The following is a 12,869-nucleotide window of genomic DNA, read 5'->3' as shown; positions in this document are numbered from 1 at the left end:
TGACCGTTTGAAATAGTAACGGTTGGGCAATTTAACTGGTCACTGATGTGGCTTAAAAATCTGTAACATGCTTCTGATCATATGACATGGTGAAAGAGAGAAGTTTACAGTTTCAGAGTGTTTATAAAGAGCAATTTCCCCAATTCACAGTTAACGAGGAGCAGGTTCGTTGCACAGGGAACGGAAGGGAGTTAATACAGTAACGACTTGCTGACATGGCGAGAGGGCTACTAGATGGCAGCATAGGATTGGAAGGAAGTGAGTCGTCAGGATGAGTTTAACGGTCGGGAGTATTCACGGGAGTGGGTCCATGAGGGTGAGGTGGCAGAGAGCGCATGGAGGGAAGGTGTGCTGAGGTGGTAAGTATGATGGGGTCAGAGATATGTTGTGGTATGTAGGGATGACGAAAGGTGGGGACGGGAGGTCCACGTGGAAGGCGATGAGTGGAAGTGGAAGCAGCGAAAGTCAACAGTGGAAGACTTTTCAGACAGGACGGGGGGTGGGCGCGATGAGAGGAAAGTGAGGGGCAGTGCAAAATGTCAAGAGGGAGCCATGTAGTAGGAGCTTTGAACCCCCCCCATGGAAAAAGTGGAGTTGAGTTCGGGGGGCCCGAAAACATTCCCCCGTCGTTGATTCTGGCAGGGGACGATTTGAGCCATCGATTTTATTCTAAAGTGAAAACTTAGGCTAAATACATATTCCCAAACATTATTACAAGCACATTAAAGTGCGATTAACCTTTACTTAAGGTAAAGTTAATCAAAAACTATTTTTTTCCTAAAAATTATTTAGAAACAATTGAATGTTGCATTTGAACTAGCATAGCACATTTTTTTACTAATTTTTCCTATTGATTAATCACGATTAAACCAAGTGATTAATTTATTCACTAACCTAACCTATTGTATTCCTAGCCTAATCACGATTAAACAATGTGATTAGCCCAAATTATTTATAATTTTCCTATTTACCAAGTGGAATTTAAACAAGCTGCGCACTTTATTCAAAATTTCTAAATGTAAACTCGTGCAATACTAATTTTTCTTGGTGGCATTTAGATTTTCTCACCTAGGGGGGCATTTTCACACATTTTTATATTTTATTTTTTTGTTTTTCTTTTCATTTCTTTATTCTATTTTTTCTGTCCCATACAATTTATTTCATTTCTCTCTCTCTCTCTCTCTCTCTATATATATATATATATATATATATTTCTAAATTTAAACTAGTGCAATACTAGTTTTTCTTGGTGGCATTTAGATTTGCTCACCTAGGGGGGCATTTTCACACATTTTTATTTTTTATTTTTTTTGTTTTTCTTTTGATTTATTTATTCTATTTTTTTTGTCCCATACAATTTATTTCATTTTTCTTTTTCTATATATATATATATAGATATATAGATATATATTTTCTAAAATCACTATAAACTGGTTCAACAATACAAATCACTGTCATGCTCATTCACTTAGAAATATATTGGACGAAGTTGTCATCTTCAAAGCAAATTTTAACACAATTTCATGTCAACATATTTACAGGGAATATAACGAAAGTGCTGACAGGCTTTCCAAGGAGGCCACGTTACTACCCCGAGGCCTGTGGATGATCACGGAATAGGAGGGTGTTGAACAGTACCAATACTATCACCGCCCCTATATAGATCATGCATATCATAGGGTGGACAGGCCCTAAATCACTGTTTTTGATATTATTTTAAAAACAGTTGTCATTTTTGAAAATAATTATGTACATATATATATGGCTCATCAGACTGAATACCTCTGCGAGGTTATTTTTGTACAGTTTTTGAATTACTACTTTCAGGAAATGGCATCCGCCATAATTATCTACTGATATGTATTTAGAACTGGCCATGGGCCAACAACTATGCATATGCCTTGGGCATATATATATATATATATATATATATATATATATATATAGATATATATATTCTTTTGTAAATAAATTTCAAACATGAAACATTATTTACATTTGTCAAATATAAAATCATTAGGTAAAAGCAACTCCTCCTATGAAATATAGGACCTTAACATTGGCTCCAATGGGGATGGCATCCTCCTTGTGATGTGCTAAGAACATCATAGATTCAGTAGCCTTGATCCATTAGGCATGCTGCAAAGATCTTCCAACTAAACTGTCTCACCTGTCTCTTATTCATATCTATGGTAACACATCAAATAGAAGCTTAGGGCCTTCACTGCGGGCTTCAACTTCTACTGATAGTCACTTGCACTCTTGCAATATAAAATTAAAATGGTATTTCACAATGGTGATGAATGAACTAACTTACTATGATGGGAAATAATGCTTAAGATGCCTGCCATTCATTGGTCCACCTGGCAGCTCTTCTCCATTCAAATTGATTAACAGAAATGAATTATTGCCCCTAAAAACTTCAATCTTAAAAGCCCCTTTCCATAAGTTGTCAAATTTTCCATGTTTTCCTTTATCTGCATTTCTAGAATCCCATTTCGAAACAAATCATTGAGTTGAAAATCATCTGCCTTAGTCCTTCTATCATAAATCCTTTTGATATTTTCTTCGGTGACTTGGGTTTTATGATAGACTTCTTCCCTTGACTATTGTAACTGAATAGTCTGGTTTATCCTTCTTTGCATGTCATTGGTATCCACCTGAGCTTCTTGCAGAAGTTTTAACATTGGAATTCCCAAATAATTTTGGAAAACAACATCTGTCCCATACACTATTTGGAATGTTGAGATTCCAATGGATTTCTTGGAAGTAACTCTGTCCACCCATAGTGCATTGATTAATTTTTTGTGCCATGACTTTTTGTTCTCCAATAATAATTTCTTGATAATGTTAACCAAACTCTTGTTTGAGGACTTAGTTAACCCATTCCCCTGAGGGTAATAAGTAGTAGAGTGCCCTAACTTGATTTGATATTTGTTACAGAAATCTATCATGTTTTTGGACTTGAAAGCAACAACATTGTCAGTTATGATTTTATGAGGGCAACCAAACCTGGACAATATATTTCCTTCTATAAATTGGATGATAACAGAGTCAATGGCTTGTCTAATGAGGATGTCTTCTATCCATTTAGTAAAGTAGTTTGTTGTTGTTAAAATCCACTTGCATTGGCCTTAGGAACTGGGGTGGATTTCAACAATGAAATCTAGACCCCATTGTTGAAAAGGGAATTCTATTGAAATTGGTTTCAAGGGTAGAGGTAGTAGCTTTCTTTTACCTTCAAATATTTGGCATTGATGACAAGAGGTGACCTTTTTATGTACATCAGAGAACAGGGTTGGCCAGTAAAAACCATCTCTAAGGATTTTATTGGTTATAGATTTCCAATATAGATGGCCACCACAGTCTCCCTGATGAAATTCCTCCAGGACCCTATTTGATTCATATTTCAACAAACACTTTAGTAACATTCCTCCAACATCTTTCCAATATAAATTCTCATCAATAATGCAAAATTTCAAAGATTTCATTTTAAGGAACCTTGCCTTGGTTTTAGTTAAACTAGGGGGAGCATATAAGTTTTATAAAACAAAAATTATGTCAGCATACCACGGTGATGTGCTGAAAACTTCTGAGATTGGTGGAGTCACCTGCTCTTCCTGTTCATCTAATTTTGCAATAAAATTGATGTCTAACACATTACAATTGGACTCTGCCATAATTTTTGCTAACCCTTGACCCTTGATAAGATTTGTTGGTCTGATTTTAGTATCGTATTCCAAAATGGTGGCAATCCATTTGCCCCTTCTACCATCTAGATCTGTTTGTGTGAGTATGTCCTTGACAACTGCACTAGGGACAAAAGCAATAATATGTGAGTGCAAAATATAAACCCTGAAATATTTAAGGGCCTTTACTAATGCAAATGTCTATTTTTCCATGATGTTGTATTTTAACAATGCATCTCTCAATGATTTGCTGAAAAAGGCAATTGGTTGTTCATGTCCTTTAGCATTCTTCTGCAACAACACAATTGTTATTCTATGATTAGATGCAAAAGAGAATATCATGAAATATTTTGTAAAATCAAGACTTATTAAAATGGGTGCAATTGTTAAAGCTTTCTTGACCTTAGTGAAAGAATCCTTTGCATCATTATGCCATTTGATTTCAGTATCCTTCTTTAACATGTCTGTTATTGCTTTTAGGATTTCAGCCAAATTTGGTATAAATATCTGAAGGAAGTTTATTTTCCAATAAAATATTGGAGCTCTTTCTTCTTCCTAGGGGGATTTATCTTCAATATTGCTTCTACTTTGTTGGGGTCAATTTTTATGCCATCCTTTGAGATGATATATCCTCGCAATTTTCCCTCTTCTAAGCCAAATAATGTCTTCTTAGGGTTAATAGCGATACCAAATTTTCTACATTTTTTTAAAACTCTCCTTAAATGGAGCAAATGTTCCTCATCCATCTTTGAGAAGACAACGATATCATCTAAATAAATGACTATAAACCTACCTAATTCATCTGCAAAGGAAAAATCCATTGCTCTTTGGAATGTAGCCCCAACATTCATTAGACCAAAAGGCATTTTCACATACATGAAAGTGCCCTAGGGTGTTGTAAATGTTGTTTTCTCTTGGTCATCGGGATGTATTAGAACCTGCTTATAACCAGAAAATCCATCTAATAAAGAAATTCTTGCTAATCCAACTACGTTCTGCAGGATGTGGTCCATTTTGGGCAAAGGATAGTTGTCTTTCAGAGAAGCTTTATTGAGATTTCTAAAATCAATACATAGTCTAATCTCCCCAATCTTTTTCCTAGTAGGAACTAAGTTTTATACCCATTTTGAAAACCGCAGGGGTACAATGATTTTGGCATCATACAATTTTTTAACTTCTAAATTTCTGACTCTTCTTAATCTTTATCCAATTCATTCAATTCTACTTTATTCATTATTTTATGTAAATTATTATCTACATCACAATATATGTCGATATTGGCACACTCAAATTCATCCTTTGATTGCAAAAAAAATCAATTTGTTCATCATTACCAAAAACTTTCCAGTATTTGATATTATCTAGGACAGCTGGTCTGTTTTTGACTTCAACTATGTACTGGTGACTTGGGCGATAAGGCATTTTGTAAGTACTACCTAAAGTAGCCAGACCATCAATTATGATGTTTTGACCTCTTGGAACTACAGATAACTCATACTCAACAAAACATTCAAGAAAATCTAGAACAAAATTCCTATAAGCCCTTAACCTTGGATATTTAGCTAAATATTCCCCTTTGATTTGTTTAATTATGAGTTCAGAATCTCCATGAACTGAAATTATTTTAGCACCTAATTTTTTTAAAAGTTGCAATCCTAGGATTAAGGCTTCATACTCAGCTATATTATTGCTACATTGAAAGTTCAGTTTATATGAATGTCCTTTGACTTTTCTAGTTTGTGAATTGAAAACCCACACACCTGCTCCTGATCCTTCCTTGCTTACAACCCCATCAAAATCCATGTTCCATAAAGGCTCATTTTCTTCATCCAGTTTTACAATGTCTATTTTGTTTTCTTCCATTTGACAAAAAATAGTTTCTAGGTTAGGGAGTTTTCTGTCTATACCTCCATCATTATACAAGATAAAAGAGTCTAGGTTTGAATGCACTAAATACAAGGGATGTTTGTTTGGTCTTTCTCGACTACTAACCATGTATTTCATTAGGGTTTCTTTGTAAAGTCTCCTAGGTTGACCAAAAACATGTATGGTAGCATAACTCATATCCATTTGTAGGGTGCCTTGCAGTTTTTCCCCCCATGATCTAGAAAGTAGCATTCCATACTTTGGGGGTATGTTTGCCACTACGATATCCATGACTATGCTTCTAGCAGGAATTTGAGCTAGGGTGATACAGAGGTCTTTAATGAGACCAAGGCACCTCACCTTACTGGAATCAAAATAATACAAGTCTCTATATGGCCTAGTAATGTCAAGATTCAATTTCTCCGCTATGGCTGGGGGCATTAAATTGTGTTAGGAGCTAAAGTCGAGCATGGTATTATGAAGAATTGTATCAAGGATATTGAGACTTACATAGAAAGGGGGAACATATCAATCCTGGGGTTTACGTTCTACCTTTGGACCAAACAACAGTTCAGGATTGTCATCAACGAGGTTTACAGTATATGTTCCTTCTCCTACTTTTAAGGCTTTCATTACTTGTGTCATGTACGCATTCTTATTCATCAGTTCGGTGAGGGGGATTGAAATTTTAACTTTAGCTAATTCATTTTCTATTTTGAAAGAGGCTTGTGGCTTCTCTACTTCCTTGATGTTCTGATCCTATTTTTTAAGGTTTTATCTTTGAGTATCTTCTTTGGATTGACTAGAGGAAGGAACATCTTTAGTTTGACTAGAAGAAGGGATATCAGTCTGAGTTTTCTTTGGTTGATTATCAACAGTCTTTTTGGAAGGAGTATTAGAGATTTTCTTAGGAGGAGCATCAACAATTTTTCTACTCTTGAGGTTATATTGCCTATGCACTTCCATTATGTCATTCTGGTATCCTTGTTTGTGTTCTTCAAAGCCTAATGGAATTGTTTCTGGTTGTGAAAGCATAAATTGATCTTGCTCTTCTTTTGTAAAAAATTGATGATCAATTTTTGTCTCCCCAAACAAATTAATTTGGTTTTCCACTGTATATTCTTCTAGTTCGACTTCTTCTTCAGCATAGTTTTCTTAAAAAGGAGGCCTAAGTTGCTGATCATTAGGGCCCCTCTGTTCCCTTTATTTTATCAGAGGTGGATTTCTTCTGAGATTCTGATTTTTTTTTTGAGAGTTTGCTTGGTTATCCCTAGGAGGGGTTCTATCAACCACTGTCATCCTCTCTGTCATCCTTTCCATGGTTTTGATTAAGTTGTCTATTTTTAAGTCCAATGAAGAGGAGGAAGGTTCCTCCTTGATGGTAACTCTTCTTTCAGTTTTAAGCTTGGTTTTTTTGGCTAATGAATTAGCCTCTACTTTGACAGCGTTACTTTGCATTTCCTCAAGTGTGGTAGGGTCTCTTTCTCTTAATTGGTAGGCCATGTCAACATCAAATCCTTAAGGGAAATGAATGAGGGATAAACATGTGGGGGCTTTATAGCAGCTAGAATGGCATTATAGACTCTATTAAACCTATCACAATATTCTTGGATAGTTTCATTAGGCCCTATTTTTAGATTTTTTTATTCATTTAAAACCTGGAAGGGATTCTTTTTAGTTTCCCATGTGTTGAGGAAAGAGTGATGAAAAGGCAGCAAGATCATTAATGGTAGATGTCGGTAAATATTTAAATCATTTTCTTACCTCTCCCTTAAGGCTTTGGGTAAAAAGCCTCATCTTCACATCATCTTCATGAACCTCATGAAGGTCAAAGTAGTCATTCATTTTATCTACATGTTGTTTTGCAGTGAGGGCCCCAGTGCCATCAAATTGAGGAATCCTACTTGTAGGAACTTACAGGGTAAGTTCCTCAGATAGAACACCAAAGGACACCGCTCACACACAGATCACGGATCAATACACCAGTATTTTGACGTGGTTAAAACCCTCAAAGAGGGAAACAGTCCACGGCCTGAGCCAATGCGGCCACTTCAGGCAATTTATTAGTAAAAGAATGAAAATTTACATAAGATTCTCTCATGAACGGGTTAACCTACAAATGACCCTCCATGCTCTTTAAATAGAGATCATGGACCAATCGGGTGTTAAGCCACGGATCAAGTGTCGGTAATACCGAGGAGAAAATGAACCGTCAGATCACTACATATCCTGACCATCAGATTTTAAGTTACAAAATGTACATAGTAAAGAAACACACTTTACCTAACTCTATACTAGACCAAGTTATACTTAACTATTTCCTATGTGTCGGAATATCCTAACATCCCCCCTTAAGAACAACTTGGGATAAGATTGAAGGATTTACAAATATGACACAATAGGAGAAGGAAGGAGGCACTAGAGCCTATCCCCCCTTAGTGACAACTTCTTGAACTCCAACCATAAATCGAAGTTTAGTGAAATTCGCCTCTGTGAGAGCCTTTGTAAAGATGTCTGCAACTTGATCATCTATTGAACAATATTGCACTTCAAGAACATGGTCGTGAATGAGCTTTCTGATGAAGTGCATGTGCAGCTCAATGTGTTTGCTGCGTTGATGTTGGACTGGATCTTTGCATAGTTGAATGGCACTTTGATTATCACACCAAAGTGTAGTCGGATGTTGCTGCTGAAAGCCAAACTCTGACAGGATCTGACGAAGCCACAAGGCTTCCTTACTAGCTTCTACGGCACCATGATACTCTGCTTCTGCTGAAGAAAGAGAAATGGCACCTTGTTTCTTGCAAGCCCATGTAATAGGTCTTGAACCAAGAGTGAACACATAACCTGCAGTAGACTTCCGATCATCAGGGTCACCAGCCCAATCGGAATCAGTGAAACCAACCAATAGAGGAGATGCTTCGGCACTGTAATGAATCCCAAACTGAATTGTACCTCGAACATAACGAAGTATTCTTTTAGCTGCTTTCCAATGACTTTCATGTGGGTTTTGCATAAACCGAGCAACAAGGCCAACAACAAAGGAAAGGTCAGGACGAGTATGGGTTAGATACAAAAGTTTTCCTACAAGTTGACGGTATAAGGTAGCATCAACTTCAGGAGAAGTACAAGTGACTAAAAGTTTGACTCCAGACTGAAAGGGAGAAGGGGCTGGCTTACAGTCTTCCATGTGAAAATGGCGTAGAATATCACAGGCATACTTGGACTGGGAAAGGGAAATACCTTCCTTGGATTGCAAGACTTGAAGACCAAGAAAATAATGTAAATGTCCTAATTCTGTCATTTCAAACTTCCTTTTAAGGCTAGACTTCACATGGTTTATAAGGTTGGGATCACTACCAGTCAGGATAAGATCATCAACATAAAGAACAAGAATGATAAGAGACTTGCCCACTTTCTTGGTGTAGACAGTATTGTTAGAATGACACCTAGAAAAGCCATTTTCTAAAAGAAAGTTATCCATTTTGGCATAACAAGCTCGAGGAGCTTGCTTGAGACCATAAAGGGATTTCTTAAGCTGACATACAAGGCTGGAGTCTGTTTGTATAAAGCTAATAGGTTGTTCCATATAGATTTCTTCATGCAAGTCCCCATGCAAGAAGGCAGATTTAACATCCATCTGATGGACTTCCCATTTGAAAGAGGCAGCAAGGGAAAGAACAAGGCGGATAGAGTTCATTTTGGCAACAGGGGAGAAGGTTTCAGTGTAGTCAATGCCTTCAACTTGTGAAAAACCCTTAGCAACAAGACGAGCTTTATGTTTATCAACTTTCCCATCTGGTCCATACTTGGTTCTATAAACCCATTTGCATCTAACAAGTTTTCGTCCCTTTGGTATAGGAACAAGATCCCATGTATCATTTGCCAATAATGAATGATATTCTTCATTCATAGCTGCTTCCCAATATGGATGGCCTGAAGCTTCTGCAAAGGTGTCAGGATCATAATTCACTGAAGCTTGAGCCAATAAAGAAGAGGCTCTATCAAACTGAGAACGTGTACGTCGCTGATCCGTAGGATCACCTGCTGCATCCCGAGTAGCACAGATCCATTTTGGAAGCTGAGGAGTTGAAGGAGGATCCTGAGAAGGTGGGGGAGGATTTTCATCCTCGCTTTCATCATCTGAAGAAGAAATATTTTCAAAAGTAGAAGAGATAGGGAGAGGTGGCACATCCGCCGAACTAGGCTCGTAGGCCGATATATTTTCAACAAACTTTACATCTCTTCTAATGATAACATTTTTGGACTTAAGTGGAATAAGTCTATATCCTTTGACATCTTCAGAATATCCAACAAAAATACATTTTTCACTCTTAGGTTCTAAAGCTTTATGTTTCTCATCAGGAATATGGGCCCATGCTTCACTTCCAAAAACACAAAAGTGACTTACATCTGGTTTAATTGAGCTCCATGCTTCTTCTGGAGTGATATTCTTTAAAACCTTAGTAGGAGTGCGATTTATTATGTAATTTGCACAGTTAATTGCTTCTGCCCAATAATTAAGACTAAGTCCTTTAGATTGAAGCATACAATTAGCCATTTCCTTTAAGGTGCGATTCTTCCTTTCAGCTACACCATTTTGTTGTGGAGTATATGGAACAGTATGTTGCATTTGAATTCCATTCTCAGTGCAAAAGTTGATGAATTTGTTGTTAACATATTCTCTGCCATTATCAGATCTTAGCTTAAGAATTTGATGTCTATATTGTTTTTCAACAAAGGCCTTAAAGGCCAAGAACATGTTAAATACTTCACTCTTGAGTTTTAAGAAGTATACCCAAGTGCGTCTGGAGAAATCATCAATGAAAGTTAAGAAATACTTGTAGCCAAAGAAGGAAACAACTGGAAGTGGACCACATAATTCACTATGCACGAGCTGTAAAGGGGCTGAGGCGTGCCAAGAGGCACGTTTTTCAAAACTGTCCCGATGATGTTTTCCGAGTACACATCCGGAACAAACCCCATCTCTGCAAGATACCATTGGAAGACCTATCACCATATTTTCTTTACATAGATTCTGAAGAGAGCGATAGTTTAAGTGACCAAATCGCTCATGCCAAAGTTTGCTCACTTCATCATTATGAGCAACAAATATCGAGGGAAGATTTGATGATCCAAAGTTGTGAAACTTATACAACCTTGTAGAATCATCAGCAATGCCAGTAGCTAAAATCTGTCTAGGATCTCTTAGGTCCTTAATTACAACATCATGAGGTGAAAATTCAACGATTTTACCTTCACCTGAATGAGTTATCTGATATACAGATAGAAGGTTGCAGGATAAGGTTGGAACACATAATACATCATTAAATTGACCATTGTCTATATGAATAGTTCCAGTCCCTACAACACTAAGAGATCTATCATCACCAACATATATATTTTTGGTGTTACAATCATTTAAAGAAGAAAACATGGCTTTGTTTTTGGCCATGTGATAAGAAGCTCCAGAATCAATGAGCCACTCATGAGAATGAGAAGAAGAAGATACATTTAGTGCATAGCCAGACCGAGATGCTTGACAACCACATGCAAAAAGTGCCATTCCTAAAGATGAAGTTGAAGTTGAATAGTGCTCCAAATGGATGTTATGCTTCTTCATTGCTACTTCCAAGGTTTCCATCTTCTTAAAGCATTTGGATTCTAAGTGGCCATCTCGATTACAAAAGTTGCAATGTCTATCAGTCTTCTTCCCTTTGTTTTATTTGTCTTATCATTTTGTTGAAATGATTTTTCATTTTGAGGCTAAAATTGCTTAGGACCCTTGTTTGGTTTAGGACCATTCTTTTTAGGATACAAATTCTTAGAATTCTTAGGATTTGGTTGCTGCTGGGCAGTTAACGCTTTGTTAGAAGAGTTTCCAAGATTAAGAAGACCAAGGTGTAAGAGTTTTTCTTGTTCTCTTATTAAAGAATCACAAAAAGAATCAAAGGAAGAGGACTTGTAGTCTTGTCCTTGAGAAATGAAGGCTTCTCTTGTAGAATGGAAGGTGGAAACAAACACAGAGTAGGCTGGTCCCAACTTAGTAAGAATGGAATAGATAAGGTTACTATCTTCTTTCTTAACCTTAACACCTTCCAAGAGAAGTCTAAGGGTCTTGAACTTGGACAAAAAATCTTCAATGCAAGAAAAATTATTGGGGTCCAATGTAAGCAACTCATTTTCAAGTTGATGGGCTCTAAGTTCATTTTTAATTCCAAAGACTTTAGTAATATGTTTCATTGCTTCATCAGGAGCATCAAGTTCTGCAATATGGAATCTAAGATCTGGAGAAATAGACATCCCTATCAACCCATGTGCTTGGTCTTGCCTATTTTCCCATTTAGCTGCCTTATCTTCATCTTTCGGTTTGGTCTCTTGGCCTGAGGCTATTCTGTAAAGACCTTTACTTCTAAGTAAATCCACAATGTAGGACCACCATTGGAAGTAGTTGGTGCTGTCAAGAATAACTTGGCATGGAATTTCCATTTTAACAGAAACTGAAGCTTTAGATGCTGAAACTAAGTGTTCCAATGGAAAGATCTTGAAAAATTAGGCTGTTTAAAAAAAAACGGTTCTGAAAACAGCTTCCGGATGAAGAAGTTATGGCTTTTTGAAAAAAAATTTGATGAAGATGCCGACGAAGTGCGGGAATGTGCGGAAATGAAAAATCCGCCCCCGCAAAAAGGAGACTTGAACTCAAGACCTCTACTCTCATAAATTAGCTTTGGACCAAGTGAGCTATACAAAAAGTTTGAGAGGGGGGGGGGGGGTGGGGGGTTGAAGCTTTGGGTTGCGTGCTTGCTTTGAGAAAGCTCTTTTTCCCTATAAAACAAAAAACCCAACATAGACATACAAAAAAAATGAACCTTGCGGTTCAAAGTTAGCTTTAGCCGGAAACTAAATATTTTCCTCAATGTTTCTGATTTTCCGAGATCACACTAAGGCGCAGCGGAAAAGAGCATACGCATGAGAAAAATCCTTCCTTTCTGTTTCTGATTTGTCTAGATCGCACAGAGTCGCAGGGCAAAGAGCATATGCAGAAATGAAAGGTATAGATCCGGTAATAAAAAAAGCTAAATAAACCGAAACTGAAATAAACAGAGAGAAAATAACTGTAAATTGCAAATAAACATTGTATACCTCCAGATCTTAAAAATGACGTAGCTAGGGCTACCGAAAACCTTTTCGTATGAAACGAAAGGGGTTCCTCACTGGAATAGGTTCTCCCAACACAATAGAGCAGTCCTCTCGTCCCGAAAGTAGTTAGAAACAGTAGATCTAGGAAATGACAGTCGGATGCAGTTCTACCGG

Source organism: Pinus tabuliformis, chromosome Q (assembly GCF_031772625.1).
Source record: "Pinus tabuliformis cultivar Carrire ecotype Pingquan chromosome Q, CPIR1, whole genome shotgun sequence".
In the NCBI taxonomy this organism is placed as follows: Eukaryota; Viridiplantae; Streptophyta; class Pinopsida; order Pinales; family Pinaceae; genus Pinus; species Pinus tabuliformis.
Note: the sequence above shows the minus strand (reverse complement) of the source record.